At 43.4% G+C, this 22269-nt stretch overlaps 1 protein-coding gene across 5 annotated transcripts in view; it reads left to right on the top strand.

Annotated features, from left to right (window-relative positions):
• The window catches only part of foxp2 (forkhead box P2), a 924460-nt gene that overhangs the window by 321346 nt on the left and 580845 nt on the right, over positions 1-22269 (top strand). The window lies entirely within an intron of this gene.

Raw genomic sequence — 22269 nt, 5'->3', positions numbered from 1 at the left:
AATCTAATCTAATCTAATCTAAAACTTGGGAATGTAGTAAACAATGAGGAAGTTAGTAACAGACTTCAGGAGGATATAGTCTGGTGAAAAGGGTAGACACATGGCAAATGTAATTTAACGCAGAGAAATGTTCTCCCTTAGACCAGTTTTTTTTTTTTAGATTAGAGATACAGCACTGAAACAGGCCCTTCGGCCCACCGAGTCTGTGCCGAACATCAACCACCCATTTATACTAATCCTACACTAATCCCATATTCCTACCAAACATCCCCACCTGTCCCTATATTTCCCTACCACCTACCTATACTAGTGACAATTTATAATGGCCAATTTACCTATCAACCTGCAAGTCTTTTGGCTTGTGGGAGGAAACCGGAGCACCCGGAGAAAACCCACGCAGACACAGGGAGAACTTGCAAACTCCACACAGGCAGTACCCAGAATCGAACCCGGGTCCCTGGAGCTGTGAGGCTGCAGTGCTAACCACTGCGCCACTGTGAAGGTTAAGGTGAGATTTAATAGAGGTGTTCACAATCATGAAGGGTTTTGATTGAGTAAATAAGGAGAAACTGTTCCCAGTAGCAGAAGGGTCAGAATTTAAGGTGATTGGTAAAAGAACCAGGGGTGAAATGAAAAGAAATGTTTTTACACAGAGTTGCTATGATCTGGAATGCACTGCCTGAAAGGGTGGTGGAAGCAGATTCAATAATAACTTTCGAAAAATAATTAGATAAATATTTGAAGGGAAAAGAAAATAGGTCTAGGAAAATTGGATAACCCTTTCAAAGAACTGGCTCAGGCATGATGGGCCAAATGGTTCCTTCTGTGCTTTACACTGATGGAGATTTAGGGGTGTGCTATCTTGGGGTTGAAATGTTAAATCAAGACCTTACCTGCCTATTCAAGAAGTAGACATGTCTGTGCGCCAAATGTCAGAGAAGAAAGGTTTGGGAGAAGCTGGGTACCAGGTGTGGTTCAGCCAGGTACCAGGTGTGGTTCAGCCAGGAGTGTGATAGGTTTTCCTTTCGATCTGTTCTGGAGCTTTAAGCTTTGCTTTTCAAGATATTAAAAGTGAATGTACCTGAGTTACTTACAAATTATTCATAGTGTCTGTTGCTGAGAATTTCCTTGGCATTCTCCTGATCAACTAATTTATTTTGATGGAAGATTAGTGGAAAACCCTTTGTGGGCTGTAAGTGGCTTTCTCCTAAACTTCCATCTAGATGATAACAATTGATCTGGAGAACTCTTAAGGAAATTTTTGATGCATCAGTTGGCTGGGGAGAAGGACTGCACCATCCAATTTGATAACTCAGCTTCAAGACACTCCAGATTAATGACAGTGTGTGCTCAGAGGAAATCCTGAGTTTAGAGATCGTGTCCTGTATCAGAAAGATTGGCATTCAGCACTACAGTCCAAGGAAACAAAGTGAGAAAGAAGTATAATTCTGTTGTACTGTAATCCTACCATCTCAAACACAGTAAAGAACTTTGCTAGTGAAATCTTAAATCATGTACTAAGTATAGAAATTTCTCAATCTTGTCAAAACATAACCACTTTAGTTAAATCAATTCTAATCCTTGTCTAATACCCCTAAAGTTTTAAAATATTGTCTGCTGCACTTGTTTTGGTTTCCAAATATTTCAGAAATACATTTAAGTATTATTTTGAGGATTGTAAAAATACAATCATGCAATTTGCTACAAATAAATGTCATGTTTAAGGGGTTTTATGGATCTGGTATACTAGCTACATTTTTATATTTGTAAAAGTTTTGTACAGTCAGTAAAACAAAACAAGGCTGTATATAGAAAGGGAGATGAATGTTTGTGACTGAACCCTACTGAATCCAAACAAAGAAAGGATTACCTAATAGTCTTGCAATGCATTTGAAGTTCAGTCTGCTATTTGTTTGGGGAGGTGAGAGGAGTATGTGTTTTGAAATGTTTCAACAGCAGCAGTTGTGTTCTTTCAACATGGAGACTTTTAAACTGTCAGAAAGTGACAATTGATTTCTTATTACACTGCCAGGAATCCTGATATCTTAGTAGTGCTGAAGGCAAATGCCACATCAGACTGTAGTTGTCTGAGAAAACTGCTTGAGGTAAAATCTTCTTTTGAGGTGGTGGGAGAGAAAGAAAGTTCTAAGTAAATATGAAAATTAAATGTACAGCTTATGTTTAGTAGAAATTGACTTTGCTTGAACCAAACTTTCTCCCGCAGATCAGAGTCATTGGCTTTTATTATTTTCTTCTCATGCATGTCACTGATAATCATGCATCCTTCTGTTGCGAGGGCAAGATGATCTGACTCATGGATGACTCCATTCACATTAAACCATCAACAAAGTTTACCCCATTAGAAAAATGGGTTGAAATATCAGGAACTCAGATTCAAGCTGCTAACTTTTTGGCTGTGAGTGTGATGCTCATTCTTTAGGTACTTCTGCCATTCAATTATATATCTTGCAATAAAGGGCTTTTTAACAAGTTAATCTTGATTTAATTTTGTTTTATTCCATTAAATTCCAATAAACAGTGTGCTGAGTTAGTTGGAACCTGCACAGGAGTAGCATTTCATAATTACAAAAATTAAATATAGCAGAATTCAGTGATTAACTTTTTCTATTGTTATGACCAGGTGAGAAAGGTGTCCAGGGGTCTTTTACTGTCTTCACCTGGTCTTATTGTAACAGGATTTATTTTTAAACACACTGTGTTTTGAGCTCCCCCTTTGTGAATCCTTGTTCACAGCTTTCCAATTATAAGGCAAAGAAATGAACACACCAGGTTTTTCTTCGGTTTAAAGAAAAAAAAGTGAAATTTATTAAACCTTAAACTTAAACTCTAATACGGTTAACGCCTACGGATATACGACGTGTCCATGCTAACATGCACACACGATGCACACATGCAAATAGGGACAGAAAAAAGAAGAAAAATAAAATGGAGAGGTTTGAGGCAATATCAGAAGAGCTTCTTGTTTACTGTGCTTCTAGCTCACTGTAGTCAGGGACACTTCCAGTGTCCAGGGTGAACACGTGCAGAAGTATCACCAGCTGCAGCTACTCAAAATCCGCATTTTGGATCTGGAGCGGCAGTTGGCGACACGGTGGAGCATCCGCAAGGCTGAGATCAGCATGGATAGCACGTATAGAGAGGTGGTCACACTGCAGGTAAAAACTGCTGAGGCAGAAAGGGAACGGGTGACCGCTAGGCAGAGTAGAAGAACTAGGCAGGTAGTACAGGAGTCCCCTGGATCCATCTCCCTCTCCAACAGATATTCCGCTTTGAATACTGTTGGTGGGGGGGGGGGATAGCTTCTCAGGGGAATACAGCAAGAGCCAAGTCTGTGGCACCACCGGTGGCTCTGCTGCACAGGAGGGGAGGAAAAAGAGTGGGAAAGCTATAGTGATAGGGGATTCTATCGTAAGGGGTACAGATAGGTGTTTCTGTGGCCGCAAATATGATTCCAGGATGGTATGTTGCCTCCCTGGTGCTCGGGTCAACGATGTCACAGAGCGTCTGCAGGATATTCTGAAGGGGGGGGGGTGAACAGTCAGAGGTCATGGTTCACATTGGTACTAATGACATAGGTAGAAAGAGGGATGAGGTCCTGCAACAAGAATTTAGGGAGCTAGGTGGCAAATTAAAAAGCAGTGCCTCAAAGGTTGTAATCTCTGGATTACTTCCAGTGCCATGTGCCAGTGAGTATAGGAATAGGAGGATAGAGCAGATGAATGCATGGCTGAAGACATGGTGCAGGAGGGAGGGCTTGAGTTTCCTGGATCACTGGGTCTGTTTCTGGCAAATGTGGGACCTATACAAGTTGGACGGGTTGCACCTGAACTGGAACAGGACCAACATCCTTGTTGGGAGGTTTGCTAGTGCTGTGGGGGAGGGGTTTAATCTGATTTGGCAGGGGGATGGGATACAGAGTGGAGGTACAGTAGGGGGTGATGCACAGCCAATTAGAGAAGAGAAATTAAGTCAGTCTGGAAGGCAGAGCAAATATAGACCTGTTAAGTGAATAATGCAAGGCTGGATTGCATCTATTTTAACAGAAGGCGTCTTACAAGTAAGGCAGATGAATTGAGGGTGTTGATTAACACATGGGAATATGATATGATTGCTATCACTGAAATATGGTTGAGGGAAGGGCAGGACTGGCAGCTCAATATTCCAGGAAAGAGAATCTTGAAGCATGATGGAGGGGTGGTGTAAAAAGAGGAGGTGGCATTGCACTATTGATCAAGGAGTCAATTACTGCAGTAAGGAGGGATGATATCTTAGAAGGTTCCTCAGATGAGGCCATATGGGTAGAACTTAAAAACAAAAAGGGGGCAATCACTTGTCTGGGAGTGAACTACAGGCCTTCAAATAGTCAGGGAGAGACAGAGGAACAGATATGTAGGCAAGTCTCAGAGAGGTGTAAAAATAATAGGGTAATAATAGTAGGGGATTTCAACTTCCCAATATTAACTTGGATAGTCTTAGTGCAAATGGCTTAAAGGGGGTGGAATTCTTACAGTGCATGCAGGAGAGCTTTTTGAGCCAGTACGTAGAAAGTCCTACAAGAGAAGGGGCAGTACTGGACCTAATCCGAGGGAATGAAGCCGGACAAGTGGTAGACGTGTCAGCGGGGGAGCATTTCGGGGATAGTGACCATAACTCTGTAAGATTTAAGGTAGTTATGGAAAAGGCCAAAGATGGACCAGAAATAAAGGTACTGAATTGGGGGAAGGCTGATTTCAATATGATAAAACAGGATCTGGCCAAAGTGGACTGGGAGCAGCTACTTATAGGAAAGTCTACATCAGACCAATGGGAGTCATTCAAAAAGGAAATAATGAGAGTTCAGGGCCAACATGTTCCCGTAAAGTTGAAGGGTAGGACCAACAAGTCCAGTAAACGCTGGATGTCAAAGGATATAGAGGATTGGATAAGGAGAAAAAAAAGGCTTATGGAAGATTCAGAGGGCTGAAAACAGTGGAGGCCCTAGAGGAGTATAGAAAGTGTAGGGGGGTACTTAAAAAAGTAATTAGGAGAATGAAGAGGGGGCATGAAAAAACACTGGCGGGCAAGATAAAGGAAAATCCCAAGGCCTTTTATACGTATATTAAGGACAAGAGGATAACCAGGGAAAGAGTAGGGCACATTAGGGATTAAAGTGGTAAACTGTGTGTGGAGCCGGAGGACGTAGGTGAGGTTTTAAATGATCACTTTTCATCTGTGTTCACTACGGAGAAGGACGATGTAGGTGTAGAGATCAGGGAGGGGGATTGTGATTTGCTCGAACAAATTAGCGTTGAAAGGGAGGAGGTATAAACGGCTTGAGCGGGCTTAAAAGTGGATACATCCCCAGGCCCAGATGAGATGTATCCCAGGCTGTTATGTGAGGCAAGGGAGGAGGTAGCAGTGACTCTGACACGAATTTTCAAATCCTCTCTGGCCACAGGAGAAATGCCAGAGGACTGGAGGACAGAGAATGTGGTACCATTATTCAAGAAGGGTAGCAGGGATAAACCAGGTGATTTCAGGCCGGTGAGTCTAACATCAGTGGTAGGGAAACTATTGGAAAAAATTCTGAGGGACAAGATTAATCTCCAATTGGAGAGGCAGGGATTAATCAAGGATAGTCAGCATGGCCTTGTCAGGGGGAGATCATGTCTAACAAACTTCATTGAATTTTTTGAGGAGGTGACTAGATGTGTCGATGAGGGTAAAGCAGTTGATGTAGTCTACATGGACTTCAGTAAGGCTTTTGATAAGGACCCGCATGGGAGATTGGGTGAGAAGGTAAGAGCCCATGGGATCCAGGGCAATTTGGCAAATTGGATCCAAAATTGGCTTAGTGGCAGGAGGCAGAGGGTGATGGTCGAGGGTTGTTTTTGCGATTGGAAGCCTGTGACCAGTGGTGTTCCACAGGGATCGGTGCTCGGACCCTTGCTGTTTGTAGTGTACATTAATGATTTAGATGTGAATATAGGAGGTATAATCAGTAAGTTCGCAGATGACACGAAAATTGATGGTGTCGTAAATAGTGAGGAGGAAAGCCTTAGTTTACAGGACGATATAGATGGGCTGGTAAGATGGGCAGATCAGTGGCAAATGGAATTTAATCCTGAGAAGTGTGAGGTGATGCATTTTGGGAGGACTAACAAGGCAAGGGAATGTACAATGGGTGATAGGACCCTAGGAAGTACAGAGGGTCAGAGGGGCCTTGGTGTACTTGTCCATAGATCTCTGAAGGCAGCAGCACAGGTAGATAAGGTGGTTAGGAAGGCATATGGGATACTTGCCTTTATTAGCCGAGGCATAGAATATAAGAGTAGGGAGGTTATGATGGAGCTGTATAAAACGCTAGTTCGGCCAGAGCTTGGAGCACTGTGTACAGTTCTGGTTGCCACCCTGTAGGAAGGATGTGATTGCACTGGAGAGGGGGCAGAGGAGATTCACCAGGATGTTGCCTGTGCGGGAGCATTTCAGCAATGAAGAGAGACTGGATAGGCTAGGGTTGATAGGTTAGAGCAGAGAAGGCTGAGGGGGGACCTGATTGAGGTATACAAAATTATGAGGGGCATAGATAGGGTAGATAGGAAGAAACTTTTTCCCTTAGCGGAGGTGTCAATAATCAGGGGGATAGATGTAAGGTAAGGGGCAGGAGGTTTAGAGTGGATATGAGGAAAACATTTTTCACCCAGAGGGTGGTTGGAATCTGGAACACACTGCCTGAAGGGGTGGTAGAGGCAGGAACCCTCACAACATTTAAGAAGCATTTAGATGAGCACTTGAAACGCCATAGCATACAAGGCTACGGGCCAAGTGCTGGAAAATGGGATTAGGATAGGTGTTGATGGCCAGCATGGACACGATGGGCCGAAGGGCCTGTTTCTGTGCTGTATAACTCTATGACTCTATGTAGTCCTTTTGTAAGTAGTCTTGTTTTTCGTTGGGGTCCGGTATTCTTCTTAAACCTTGTTCACAGTCGGAAATTTTTCTCTCTTGGGGTTCATGTGTCTTCAATGGTTTCTGAAGCTGGTGAGAGTGAGATGAGAGCAGACAGGAGAGAGGTGTTCTCAGTACAGGAGAAAACAGCTTTCTGTGTTTCAATTCCCTGTTGGAAGTTCAAATTCAAAAAACTCCAACAATCAGCCAGCCACGTGACCAAATCCATTCCAACCACGTCTGTTTGTGTATTCGGCCATTTTAGCAGTTAACCTGGAATGCTAGCCTTTCCACATTCAACGTCTGGTCATCAAAAGTCCATTGCAGATTAAATTGGAGCAGGGAATAGCCCCTTTGGCCTTCGAAGTACTGTCTGTGGACATGTTAATGTCTCTCTCCAGCCATAGTCTCCAATTGTTTTTTTTTAAGAAAGTTCTTTCTTCACCATCAGCAGTTTAAAATCAATGTTCATGTGGTGAAATTAATTTTCCTCATTCTTGGCAGGTGGTGGGCTTGCCTGACACAATGGTTAACAGTCTTGCAGCACATTATTGTGTTGATATGCTGCAGTACTAAGTGGTGGAATTCTTGTTTGCCGAAACTCTCTTGCGACTTTCATTTGGAAAAACATTTAATAGATAACCAATGCAACAAATTAACTAACTGCTTTAAAACATCTGATCATTCAGAACACAGTCCTAACTATATGTCTTAAGATACGAAAAGACAGAACTTAAGGGGAAGGTAAAATATTGCAGGGAACATACCTAAAAGTCTGAAAAAGCACTCCACACAGCATTGTTGGGCTTAGAAATTATCAGATAATTTCCAAGCACTTAAGGTAGAAGATTTTTTAAAGGGATGCAGGAATTGATTCTCTCCCCCTCCCTCTCCCCCCAGAAAATTTAGATATTTTTGTTACTGTTTATGGCATTTATCCAGGAAGCGTTACAGATGTGTTAAATATGAAAGTGCAATTTGTAAGAACTTTAATACAGCTTTACAGGGCTCAGCTCTTTTCACTGAAACTTTAACTCCAGACTCATTAGGTAAATTATATGAGTTAGCATTTCTGGCACAGAGATTCACTCAATGGGAGGGCAGATAGGAAAAGTTGCAGTTCTCCTAATTTTGGAGTTATAAATTTAAATGCATATAAATTAGTGAGGGCCTCAAACCAGGCATTCTGATTTCTGCATGGTTATCCAATTTGCCCACCTGTTGAGCAAGACTTTGAGCTGGGGTAGCTAACTCTGAAAATTTCCCATATGCATGTTAATTTGTGAATTGAAACTTTTTATAATCCACAGTAGTCTCACTTGGCAGTGCCTTGCATTTTCACAAAAAGCTGGCTGACTATGTATCCCTGTCCTTGACCCCATGGCAGCCAAAGGTGACAGGATATTACCTGGACTGAAGGTATACTAATTTAATTATTTTAAATAAACAATATTTAGTAGCTACAGAAAGGCTAATGGTAAGTTAATACAAAATCTGATGATAGGCCAGACCCAAACATTTACCTCATCCTTCCATCTTTAGATGTTGATCAACCTGCTGTGCATTTGAATTAATTTCTGTTTTTAAAGCAATAAAAGTCAACAGTAAATTCTGGCCTCTTGTTTTATTCCTGGGTTATTGCTTCTGTTCAAATAGTGGACAGAGAATGTCATTCAAATAAGCAATAAGCATCCATCTGCTATAATCAACAAATGTAATTCTTGCCTATGTTAGCTGTTCATTTTTTGTACTAGAAATAAAAATCATCATATGCTGCAATTATTTAAACAAACTGACCAGCACAAAGATCTGGTTTCCAGTAACAGTTACATGGTTGGCATCCTTCCATCTGTGAAAGATGATGGACACGCAGCAAACCATCCATTTAGGTGGGGTGTCTTCTCTTGGTTCACCTTTGCTGATGCTGTGAAGCCCAATCCTTAAGAGGCAGGTTCTGCCACAAGTGCTACACGTGAAGCTACCAAGTGCCACTGTGAGTTGTTGTTTTTGATGTTGGTGCAAGCTGCCAAGCTGCTGTAGCAACTGGTCATCATGTAGTGCACACCTGTAACCCCTGCCATTATTGAGGGGTTTAACTCATCAGTTCACAACAAGGTAGTGATGACTAAGGATGTCCAGAGATGCAAAGCAATTTACGAATAGTAAGGATGTGCTACATACAACAAGGGGGAATCCTGATAGTGTGCTCGACATGCCTTTTAAAATCCTTGCCAGAAGACTCATTTGTTGAAGAGCCATTTTACAGCCTGCCAAAATGCTGCCAACAGTAAGATGAACAGTCAAAAACCATGCAACAAGTGGTCATTAACGACATCAACAATGAAACACCAGTGAAGGTGAAGGCTGTTCTGGAGATTGAAAAGTGTGGTGTTCAGTGGCTCAATACAATAATGAGCCATAAAACAAACCAACCCGCTCGACTCGTCAGAGTGACCTTTGAGAAAGCTGATGAGTCCAGAAACTGATTATAAGTGGTTTAACCTTTTAGTTCTTCCACTACAAAATGGAGGAGGAGCACATTAGTGTCATGGTTATTCAGTATTTCAAGTTCCATGGTTTTAGCCATAGAACAGCAGAGCACAAAAAAAAGCACAAAATATGTACGGTGGTGTGGCAGCTTAGTGCTATCAGCCAAAGCATGAAGCCATCTGCATCAACTTTAGAGGATCCACCAACTTTTGAGTGTCCTCACTTCAAGGTAGTCAAAAACATCCAGACAGCAACTTTAGCCAACAAGAGATTTGAAAGTCAAACTTGTGCAAAGATGGCTGCATCAAAGAGATTGGCTGCAGCATCTGATGAAAATACAGAGATCAGCACTGCAAAAGGCAATGAGGCTGATGAATGGGGCAGAAAACAAACTGGAATAATCAAAACCAGTCACTGCTAATCCAGACTATGACTTGTTCGCTTTCCTTGCACAGAACAATTAATTGGAGCTATTGAGGTCAGTATAGAAACAAAATGCCCTCACGGCCTTAATATGAGTGTTAGCTGTGGCTCAGTGATAGCACTCTTATCTTTGAACTTCATTAAAGCCTTTGACAAGGTCCCTCATGGCAGACTGGTACAAAAGGTGAAGTCACATGGGATCAGAGGTGAGCTGGCAAGATGGATACAGAACTGGCTCTGTCATAGAAGACAGAGGGTAGCAGTGGTAGGGTGCTTTTCTGAATGGAGGGATGTGACTAGTGGTGTTCCGCAGGGATCAGTGCTGGGACCTTTGCTCTTTGTAGAAGATATAAATGATTTGGAGGAAAATGTAGCTGGTCTGATTAGTAAGTTTGCGGACAACACAAAGGTTGGTGGAGTTGCAGATAGTGATGAGGATTGTCAGAGGATACAGCAGGATATAGATCGGTTGGAGACTTGGGCGGAGAAATGGCAGATGGAGTTTAATCCGGAGAAATGTGAGGTAATGCATTTTGGAAGGTCTAATGCAGGTGGGAAGTATACAGTAAATGGCAGAACCCTTAGGAGTATTGACAGGCAGAGAGATCTGGGCGTACAGGTCCACAGGTCACTGAAAGTGGCAACGCATGTGGATAAGGTAGTCAAGAAGGCATACGGCATGCTTGCCTTCATTGGTTGGGGCATAGAGTATAAAAATTGGCAAGTCATGCTGCAGCTGTACAGAACTTTAGTTAGGCCACACTTAGAATATTGCGTGCAATTCTGGTCACCACGCTACCAGAAGGACGTGGAGGCTTTGGAGAGGGTACAGAAGAGGTTTACAAGGATGTTGCCTGGTCTGGCGGGCATTAGCTATGAGGAGAGGTCAGATAAACTCGGATTGTTTTCACTGGAACGACGGAGGTGGAGGGGCAACATGATAGAGGTTTACAAAGTTATGAGCGGCATGGACAGAGTGCAAAGTCAGAAGCTTTTTCCCAGGGTGGAAGAGTCAGTTAATAGGGGGCATAGGTTTAAGGTGAGAGGGGCAAAGTTTAGAGGGTATGTGTGAGGCAAGTTCTTTACACAGAGGGTGGTTAGTGCCTGGAACTTGCTGCTGGGGGAGGTGGTGGAAGCAGGTACGATAGCGACGTTTAAGAGGTATCTTGACAAATACATGAATAGGATGGGAATAGAGGGATACGGTCCCCGGAAGTTCAGAAGGTTTTAGTTTAGGCAGGCATCAAGATCGGCCCAGGCTTGGAGGGCCGAATGGCCTGTTCCTGTGCTGTACTGTTCTTTGTTCTTTGAGTTAGAAGGTTGAGGGTGCCAAACTCAATCCACGGACGTGTGCAGAAAATTATTGCAACACTGAGGGAATGCTGCATTATCGGACTTGGCATTTCTCAGATGAGACGTGAAACTTTGGTCCTATTTTCCCTTTCTGGCTGATGTAAAAGATCCCATGCTACTATTTCGAAGAAGAGCAGGGAGATCTCCCCATTGTCCTGACTAATATTTATTTTTCAACACCACCAAAACAGATTATCTGATCATTATCTCATTTCTCTTTGTGGGGCCTTGCTATACGCAGGTTGGCTGTTACATTTCCTATATTAACAGCAGTAACTACTTCAAAAGTATTTAATTAGAGTCATAGAATCGCAAGAGGCCATTTGGCCCATTGAGTCCATGCCGGCTCTCTGTAGAACAATCTAATCAGTCCCGTTCCCCAGCTCTATCCCGTAGCCCTGTAAGTTTATGTTCCTCAAGTGCCCATCCAATTTTCTTTTGAAATCATTCATCGTCTCTGCTTCCCCCACTCTCATAGGCAGCGACTTGCAGGTTATTACCACGCGCTGCATTAAAAAGTTCTTCCTCATATCCCTCCTGCGTCTCTTACCGAAAACCTTAAATCTGTGTCCCCTAGTCCTTGTACCATCAGCTAATGGGAATAGCTTTTCTTTGTCTACTCTATCCAAACCTGTTTGAATATTGAATACCTTCGTCATATCTCCCCTCAATCTCCTTTGCTCTAAGGAGAACAACCCCAGTTTCTCCAAACCAACCTTGCAGCTAAAATCCCTCACCCCTGGAACCATTCTGGTAAATCTCCTCTGCACCCTCTCAAGGATTCTCACATCCTTCCTAAAAGTGCGGTGACGAGAACTGGATATAATATCCTAGTGTAGGTCAGATGGTTTCACAGGTCGGCGCAACATCGAGGGCCGAAGGGCCTGTACTGCGCTGTAATGTTCTAATTCTAATTCTAATAGTTGGGGCCAAACTAGAGCTTTATTAAAGTTAAGTACAACTTCAGAAATAAAAACAGGAAGTGCTGGAAATATTCAGCAGGTCTGGCAGCATCTGTGGAGAGAGAAACAGAGTTAATGTTTCAAATCTGTGACCTTTCATCAGAACAAAGCACAGGCCAGGTGTGTGATGGAATACTCTCCACTTGCCTGGTTGGGTGCAGCTCCAACAACACTCAAGAAGCTCGACTCCATTCGGCCAGCTTGATTGGCTCGCCATCCAACACCTTCAACATTCACTCCTTTCACCACCAACGCTCGGTGGCAGTAGTGTGTACCATCTACAAGATGCACGCCAGCAACTCACCAAGGCTCCTTAGACAACACCTTCCAAACCCGCGACCTTTTCTACCAAGAATGACAAGGGCGGCAGGTGCTTGGAAACACCACCTGTAAGTTTCTCCTCCAAGCCACACACCATCCTGACTTGGAACGATATTGCTGATCCTTCACTGTCGCTGAATCAAGCCCTTCCGAATAGCACTATTGGCGTATCTACACCCCAAGGACTTCAAGAAGGCAGCTCACCACCACCTTCTCAAGGACAATTAGGGATGGGCAATAAATGCTGGCCTGGCCAGTGATGCCCACATCCCATGAACAAATATTTAAAAAATTCTGCCACTTGTCTGCCCATTCTGCTTGTCTATGTCCTATTGCAGTTGATTGGTATTAGCCTCACTGTCTGCCACATCTCAAAGTTTGGTATTATTGGCAAATTTTGAAATTTTACTCGGTATTCCAATATCCAAGTCATATATGTACATCATAAAAAACACTGGTACTAGCAATGAACTTTGCGGAATACCACTGTCTACCATCCTCCAGTTTGAAAAACAACCATTTACCAGGACTTGCTATTTTCAGTCGTTAAGCCAGTTTTTTTTATCCATAAGCCTCAGTTTCGGTAACCAGCCTTTTATGTGGTGCTTTGTCAAAGGCTTTCTTAAAATCCATGTGGACAACATCCACTGCATTCCCTTCATCAACCTTTTCTGTTACTTCATCAAAAAAAATCAATTAGTCAAGCACGATCTGCCTTTTACAAATCTGTGCTGGCTCTCCCTAATTAACTCAAACCTCTCCAAGTACCTAAAATGAAAGCAAAATACCACAGATGCTGGAAATCTGAAATGAAAACAGTGCTGGAAATACTCAGCAGGTCTGGCAGCGTCTGTGGAGAGAGCAGAGTTAACGTTTCAGGTCAGTGACCTTTCTGATGAAAGTCCTGATGAAAGGTCATTGACTTGAAAGGTTAACTCTGCTTCTCTCTCCACAAATGCTGCCAGATCTGCTGAGTATTACCAGCACTTTCTGTTTTTATTTCTCTCCAAGTACCTGTTGATTTTCCCCCCTGATTATTGTTTCTAAAATCTTACCCACCACTGATGTTAAACAAACTAGCCTGTAGTTCCTAGGACTGTCCTTACACCTTTCCTTGAATAAGGGTGTCACATTTGCCACTCTCTAATCCTCTGGCACCTCCCCCGTATCTAGGGAAGACTGGAAGATTATGAGCCCTTCCTCTCTCTCCGCACCCACTTCCTTTAGCAACCTGGGATGCAAGCCATCTGGACCAGACGACTTATCCACTCTAAGCCTTTCCAGTACATCCTGCTTATCAGATTTTGACTCATCCATTACCTCTACCATCTCTACTTCTACCGATATTTTGTCAGCATCCTCATCCTCAGTAAACACCGATACAAAGTACTCATTAAGTATTCTAGCCTTGCCCTGCGTCTCTAAGCATATATTACCCTCTTTGTCCCGAATAGGCCCCACCTCTTACTACCCGCTTACTATTTACATGCTGATCGAAGATTTTTGGGTTCCTTTTCCTGTTAACTGCCATTCTATTCTCATATTCTCTCTTTGCCAGTCATATTTTCTTCTTCACTTCTCCTCTCAACCTATCATATTTGGCCTGGTTCTGACTTGAAGAATTCACCAGACATGCATCATACACAATCTTTTTTGTTTCATCATATTCTCTGTCTCCCGCGTCATCCAAGGAGCCCTGGCTTTGGTTCCCTTACCTTATGCCCTTGTTGGAACGTATCTAGCCTGCACCTGAAACATCTCCTCCTTAAAGATCATCTGTTGCTCTGTTACAGTTTTTTCTGTCAATCTTTGGTTCCATTTTACCTTGGCGAGATCCCCTCCCATCCCAATGAAGTTAGCCCTCTTCCAATTTAGAAGTTCTACTTCAGATTGTTCCTTGCTCTTCTCCGTTGTTAATCTAAACCTTTGATGCAATCATCACTCTTACTCAAGTGAGTGTTTCCCCACAGACACTTGGTCAGCGAGGGGCCGGCAAGGGTCATCCTCTGCCACTTCTACCACCTCCAGCATGATGCCACCACCAAACACATCTTCCCTTCCCCTCCCCTGTCAATATCCCAAAGGGATCATTCACTCCGCGACACCCTGGTCCATTCCTCCATCATCCTGACACCTCGCCCCCTTCCCACGGCACCTTTCCATGCAATCGCAGGAGGTACAATACCTGTCCTTTTACTTCCTCTCTCCTCACCATCCAAGGCCCTAAACACTCCTTCCAGGTGAAGCAGCAATCGACTTGTACTTCTTTCAATTTGGTATACTGTATTCGCTGCTCACAATGCAGTCGCCTCTACATTGGGGAGACCAAACGCAGACCGAAAGCATGACCCCGAGCTTCCAGTTGCTTGCCATTTCAACACACCCCGTTGCTCTAATGCCCACATTTCAGTCCTTGGCCTGCTGCAGTGTTCCAGTGAACATCAATGCTAGCTCAAGGAGCAGCACTTGCTCTTTTCATTAGGCATTCTGCAGCCTTGTGGATGCAACATTGAGTTCAGTAATTTTGGAGCATGACAGGCCTTTTTATATATTTTTCTACTTTTTATCATTTTATTTTATTTTATTTTCAACCATGTGCCTGTTTTTCATGTGCTTTCGGACAGAGCTGTGCATTACTCTGTCATCAGCACTCTCTCTGGACTAATGCTTTTTCTTTCACCACTAACATTAATACTCTCTTTACCTTTGTACCATGACATCTTTGTTACTTAATCTCTCCTGTGCTCTGCTCTATCTCACACCTTCCCTTTTGTTCTCTTCCCCACCAAACCACTCCCACTCCTGCTCCACTTTCTTAAAACCTAATTCTTTTCTAACCTTGCCAGTTCTGATGAAAGGTCACAGACCTGAAAAGTTAACTCTGCTTCTCTCTCCACAGATGCTGCCTGACCTGCTGAGTATTTCCAGCACTTACTGTTTTTATTTTGTCACAGAACTGCATTTTTTCCTCCTCGGATTAAAACAGTGTGCCTTTAAAACAGAGAGAGAAGCTTTTGGATTTCTGAGGCACAGTGTGCCAGCTGCACTTGTAATCTAGGCCACAGCTGGAGAGCGAGGTCACATGGTGTAGTGTAACAATTTAACTGCGTGTAAAAACCAGCTAAAATCAGTTTTGAGAAACTCACCAGCGAAGCATGTTACTGAAGAAAAGAGTTGTCTATTTCTCTCAGAAAAAATTCTATGAGGAGCTACAGGCCAAGTTCATTGCCTAAGGTGGTAAAAACCCTTTGAAGAGGGTTTTTTTTTGGGTTTTTTTGCACTGGAGTGCTGACTTGGGTTGCAATAGAGTGCTACAGTGGAAGTTTGGTAATTGAGGATAATTAAGGGTTAATTTTATCTTAAATCTAATGTCTTTTATTTAGCAGATCAACTGAACAGTTGCTGTTAGGGTTGGGGAAGGTGAGTTTTAGACCAGCTTTAAACAGGGTTCACTCAGGCTCTGCTTGCAGCTGCACCTTGTTAATTAGAGAATTGGTTTAAACCAGTTTTCAGGGGGCTAGAGTGAGTCAGTATAAAAGTGAGCCATCTTACTTTGTTTGCACTAGAGTGCTGACTTGGGTTGCAATAGAGTGCGACAGTGGAAGTTTAGTAAGTGAGGAAGTTTGGTAAGGAGGGAGCGAGGAGCTCCTTTCATTTCCTACCTGTCCTCAGTGAGGGGAGCCCAGAGCTTCCAAAGAGCACAGCTGACTGGGAGAAGACTCGGAGGGCAGAGTTCCGGACCGGTAAGTATAAAAAACGTACCTCTGGTAAAAAACTGAAAGTGACGTCACAGGAAAGCTGTGACCTGATTGGCTGGTAGAGAATTTTTTTTTTTACTGAATTTGAAAATGAAACATTGATAAAAATTGATTAAAACCCTAATTAACTAATTAATAATTAGAGTAACTAAACCAGAAGGAGGAGATTACTGTATTTAGTTAGCATTTAATATTTATAGTAGGAATCTAGCACCAGGGACCATATAGTTATAACAATTTAGTAAGGATTTAATAAGTATTTATCTTAAATTAATTTATTAATTAGTGCTAGAAATGTCAATTAGAGGGGTGAAGTGCTTTACCTGTAAGATGTGGGAGGTCCGTAATGCTTCCAGCGTTCCGGACGACTACATCTGCAGGAAGTGTACCCAGTTGCAGCTCCTCACAGACCGCATGGATCGGTTGGAGCGGCAACTGGATGCACTTAGGAGCATGCAAGTGGCAGAGAGCATCATAGACAGGAGTTTTAGAGAAGTGGTTACACCCAAGGTGCAGGCAGATAGATGGGTGACCGCTAGAAGGGGCAGGCAGTCAGTGCAGGAATCCCCTGTGGCGATCCCCCTCTCTAACAAGTATACCGTTTTGGATACTGTTGGGGGGGATGGCCTATCAGGGGAAAACAGCAGCAGCCAGAGCAGTGGCACCATGGCTGGCACTGTTGTTCAGCAGGGAGGGACAAAGCGCAGAAGTGCAATAGTTATAGGGGACTCTATAGTCAGGGGCACAGATAGGCGCTTCTGCGGACGTGAAAGAGACTCCAGGAGAGTATGTTGCCTCCCTGGTGCCAGGGTCAAGGATGTCTCTGAACGGACAGGGGGCATTCTGAAGGGGGAGGGTGAACAGCCAGACGTTGTGGTACACATCGGTACCAATGACATAGGCAGGAAGAGTGACAAGGTCCTGCAGGGGGAGTTTAGGGACTTAGGTAGAAAGTTAAAAGACAGGACCTCTAGGGTTGTAATCTTGGGATTACTCCCTGTGCCACGTGCCAGTGAGGCTAGAAATAGGAAGATAGTGCAGCTAAACACGTGGCTGAACAGCTGGTGTAGAAGGGCGGGTTTCAGATATCTGGACCATTGGGATCTCTTCAGGGACAGAGGGGACCTGTACAAGAAGGACGGGTTGCATCTAAACTGGAGGGGCATAAATATCCTGGCTGCGAGGTTTGCTAGCGTCACTCGGGAGGGTTTAAACTAGTGTGGCAGGGGGGTGGGAACCAGAGCAGTAGGACAGCGTGAAATAAATGGGGGGGAACGAGTAAATAAGGCCAGTAAGACTAAGAGGAAGAGCAGGCAGGGAGATGTTGCGGAGCACAGCGGGACTGGTGGTCTGAAGTGCATTTGTTTCAATGCGAGAAGTATAACAGGTAAGGCAGATGAACTTAGAGCTTGGATTAGTACTTGGAACTATGATGTTGTTGCTATTACAGAGACTTGGTTGAGGGAAGGACAGGATTGGCAGCTAAATGTTCCAGGATTTAGAAGCTTCAGGCGAGATAGAGGGGGATGTAAAAGGGGTGGGGGAGTTGCATTACTTGTTAAGGAGAATATCACAGCTGTACTGCGGGAGGACACCTCGGAGGGGTCATGCAACGAGGCAATATGGGTGGAGCTCAGGAATAGGAAAGGTGCAGTCACGATGTTGGGGGTTTTCTACAGGCCTCCCAACAGCCAGCGGGAGGTAGAGGAGCAGATATATAGACAGATTTTGGAAAGATGTAAAGGTAACAGGGTTGTAGTGGTGAGTGATTTTAACTTCCCCTATATTGACTGGGACTCACTTAGTGCTAGGGGTTTAGATGGGGCAGAATTTGTAGTCATCCAGGAGGGCTTCTTGAAACAATATGTAGATAGTCCAACTAGGGAGGTGGCTGCACTGGACCTGGTATTGGGGAATGATACCGGCCAGGTGGTCGAAGTTTCAGTCGGAGAGCATTTCGGGAACAGTGACCATAATTCCATACGTTTTAAGGTACTTGTGGATAAGGACAAGAGTAGTCCTCGGGTGAAGGTGCTAAATTGGGGGAAGGCTAATTATAACAATATTAGGCAGGAACTGAAGGATTAGATTGGGGGCGGCTGTTTGAGGGTAAATCAACATCTGACGTGTGGGAGTCTTTCAAATGTCAGTTGATTAGAATACAGGACCAGCATGTTCCTGTGAGGAAGAAAGACAAGTTTGGCAAGTTTCGGGAACCTTGGATAACGCGGGATATTGTGAGCCTAGTCAAAAAGAAAAAGGAAGCATTCATAAGGGCTGGAAGGCTAGGAACAGACGAATCCCTTGAGGAATATAAAGACAATAGGAAGGAACTTAAGCGAGGAGTCAGAGGGCAAAAAGGGGTCATGAAAAGTCATTGGCAAGCAGGATTAAGGATAATCCCAAAGCTTTTTATACATATATAAAGAGCAAGAGGGTAACTAGGGAAAGGGTTGGCCCGCTCAAGGTCAGAGAAGGGACTCTATGTGTGGAGCCAGAGGAAATGGGTGAGGTACTAAATGAGTACTTTGCATCAGTATTCACCAAAGAGAAGGACTTGGTGGATGATGAGCCTCGGGAAGGAAGTGTGGATAGTCTCAGTCAGCTCTTTATCAAAAAGGAGGAGGTGTTGGGTGTCTTGCAAAGCATTAAGGTAGATAAGTCCCCAGGGCCTGATGGGATCTACCCCAGAATACTAAGGGAGGCAAGGGAAGAAATTGCTGTGGCCTTGACAGAAATCTTTGCATCCTCATTGGCGACAGGTGAGGTCCCAGAGGACTGGAGAATAGCCAATGTTGTTCCTTTGTTTAAGAAGGGTAGGAAGGATAATCTAGGAAATTATAGGCCGGTGAGCCTTACATCAGTGGTAGGGAAATTATTAGAGAGGATTCTTCGGGACAGGATTTACTCCCATTTGGAAACAAACAAACTTATTAGCGAGAGGCAGCATGGTTTTGTGAAGGGGAGGTCATGTCTCACTAATTTGATTAAGCTTTTTGAGGAAGTGACAAAGATGATTGATGAAGGAAGGGCAGTGGATGTTATCTATATGGACTTCAGTAAAGCCTTTGACAAGGTCCCTCATGACAGACTGGTACAAAAGGTGAAGTCACATGGGATCAGAGGTGAACTGGCAAGATGGATACAGAACTGGCTCTGTCATAGAAGACAGAGGGTGGCAGTGGAAGGGTGCTTTTCTGAATGGAGGGATGTGACTAGTGGTGTTCCGCAGGGATCAGTGCTGGGACCTTTGCTCTTTGTAGTACATATAAATGATTTGGAGGAAAATGTAGCTGGTCTGATTAGTAAGTTTGCGGACGACACAAAGGTTGGTGGAGTTGCGGATAGTGATGAGGATTGTCGGAGGATACAGCAGGATATAGATCGGTTGGAGACTTGGGCGGAGAAATGGCAGATGGAGTTTAATCCGGACAAATGTGAGGTTAATGCATTTTGGAAGATCTAATGCAGGTGGGAAGTATACAGTAAATGGCAGAACCCTTAGGAGTATTAACAGGCAGAGAGATCTGGACGGACAGGTCCACAGGTCACTGAAAGTGGCAACGCAGGTGGATAAGGTAGTCAAGAGGGCATATGGCATGCTTGCCTTCATCGGTCGGGGCATAGAGTATAAAAATTGGCAAGTCATTCTGCAGCTGTACAGAACTTTAGTTAGGCCACACTTAGAATATTGCGTGCAATTCTGGTCGTCACACTACCAGAAGGACGTGGAGGCTTTGGAGAGGGTACAGAAGAGGTTTACCAGGATGTTGCCTGGTCTGGAGGGCATTAGCTATGAGGAGAGGTCGGATAAACTCTGATTGTTTTCACTGGAACGACGGAGGTGGAGGGGTGACATGATAGAGGTTTACAAAGTTATGAGCGGCATGGACAGAGTGGATAGTCAGAAGCTTTTTCCCAGGGTGCAAGAGTCAGTTACTAGGGGGCATAGGTTTAAGGTGAGAGGGGCAAAGTTTAGAGGGGATGTGTGAGGCAAGTTCTTTACACAGAGGGTGGTTAGTGCCTGGAACTTGCTGCTGGGGGAGGTGGTGGAAGCAGGTACGATAACGACGTTTAAGAGGTATCTTGACAAATACATGAATAGGATGGGAATAGAGGGATAAGGTCCCCGGAAGTGCAGAAGGTTTTAGTTTAGGCAGGCATTAAGATCGGCGCAGGCTTGGAGGGCCGAATGGCCTGTTCCTGTGCTGTACTCTTCTTTGTTCTTTGAGACCGTTTGTATTGCTGAAGTAAAGTTTCGACTGAGAGACTGTTGGTTTTAAAATTCAACGTGACCTATTGCTGTGCTCATCGTGAAAGAACTGTTTGATGCCTGCTGCAGCCGAAATGTTTTTGCTGAGAGATTATTTCATCAAAGGTGCATGGAGACTTTGAGTGGCATTTGATTATTTTCACATTAGAATACCTCACCCATCAGGGACGTAACCCACAAAGTCTTATATGCCAGTTATTTATCTATTCTTGAGAAACAGCGACTTTTTAAAACATTTTTTAAAAGAAACCAGTTAATTGTGATTTTTGAGTGTATGTGTGTCAATAGGGGAGTTAGGTTAAAATAAGAAGTTATAAGGTCTTTAGACATAGGTTTATCTTAATCGTGTTTAAGATTTAGTGTTTAGTAAATTGTTAATTTGTTGTTGTTTAAAGATAGTTTGGTCTGTTTTATTCTGGGAGTTACTAGGGTGTTCAATTTGTCTGTTTTCCGCTTGGGTGGGAAAACTTTAATAAATATTCTGCAACCTGTGGAGTGATGGGACTGAATTGACAGTGCGTTGCTCCCGCCTTGGTCGTAACAATTTCTCTAAAGATCACCTCTACACTATCCATCCCAACTTACTCACAAGGAATTCAACAGGAGCTGGCAAAAGGAAGTCGACTTTTACCTCTGTTAACAACACAGAACTCTTTCAAATTCTGAGCACAGTGACTGCAAATAAGGGAGAGGATAATGCACCAAAAAGCAATGTAATTGCCAGGGCCAGCCAATTATTGTTGAGGAGCATGCAAGCGAAATCCCCTGGAGATGATATCGCCAAATGCAGTCTTAGTTGGTTCCCAATGAAATGCTAACTGTGACAGCCAGGGTCCAGGGTTTTCTCACAGTTTGCTAATGATATCGTCATTTTAGTTTCTTCCATGACTTTAGAATTGGTATCAGAAAAGCTCAAAAGATGCCTGAATAATCCGGGGGAATGGGATGTCAATCGTGAGTTCTGCTGAATCCTAGAACTTTCCAACTCTTGCCCTCCTCGTGTGCTCTTTCCCTCTTCCATTCCTCAACTCTCTCCCTGTCTTGACTCAAATTGTGTAGCATCATAGGAGACAGCCTAAATTGTGCCGCTTCATAGGAGATTGACTCGGGATACTCTGTATTAAGATTTATAGTCCTCAAAATCTTTATTTTTTTCAGCAAGTTAGTATCAAGTGATAATGAAACACAAGTTTGAAGTTTATCATTCTTGGTGGGACCCATTTCTGTTACAGTATGTCTATTTCTGATTGCACAAGGTGGTTTTTCTGGGTGGGAGGTGCCCTTCACCTGTGTGTGCACACAAATTAGTTGGATTAGTTTATGGAGTCAAGGTTCTGGAGGAATATCTCCCATAGATGTTCAACATAAATTTTTTGCCTACTTCATTTCCCAGAACTAACTTTTCTTTTCCTTGTTGGACAAGAAACATTCTGATCTAGAAAGCAATCTACTGTACATATTGAAAGGCATTCCACATTGAACTATGTGCATTGTATTCCTGTTTATTTTGGAATAGTTGAGATCATGCAATATATTATTCTCTGTGTTTTAACACATCTCACTGTAGAGTCCTGTTTTTCACTGTTTGCTGGTCTGTAATGCACACCAAGAATTTTATCATTTCCCTTTTTATCCTGTCTTAATGCAACCCCCAAGGCAATCATTGAATTGTCGCATTGTGATAAGATTTTGTTACTAATACTACCAATCCAACTCCTTTTTCCCTTCATGCCTTTTCCTG

Source organism: Heterodontus francisci, chromosome 18 (assembly GCF_036365525.1).
Source record: "Heterodontus francisci isolate sHetFra1 chromosome 18, sHetFra1.hap1, whole genome shotgun sequence".
Classification (NCBI taxonomy): Eukaryota; Metazoa; Chordata; class Chondrichthyes; order Heterodontiformes; family Heterodontidae; genus Heterodontus; species Heterodontus francisci.
This window is presented reverse-complemented; position numbering and strand designations above follow the sequence as displayed.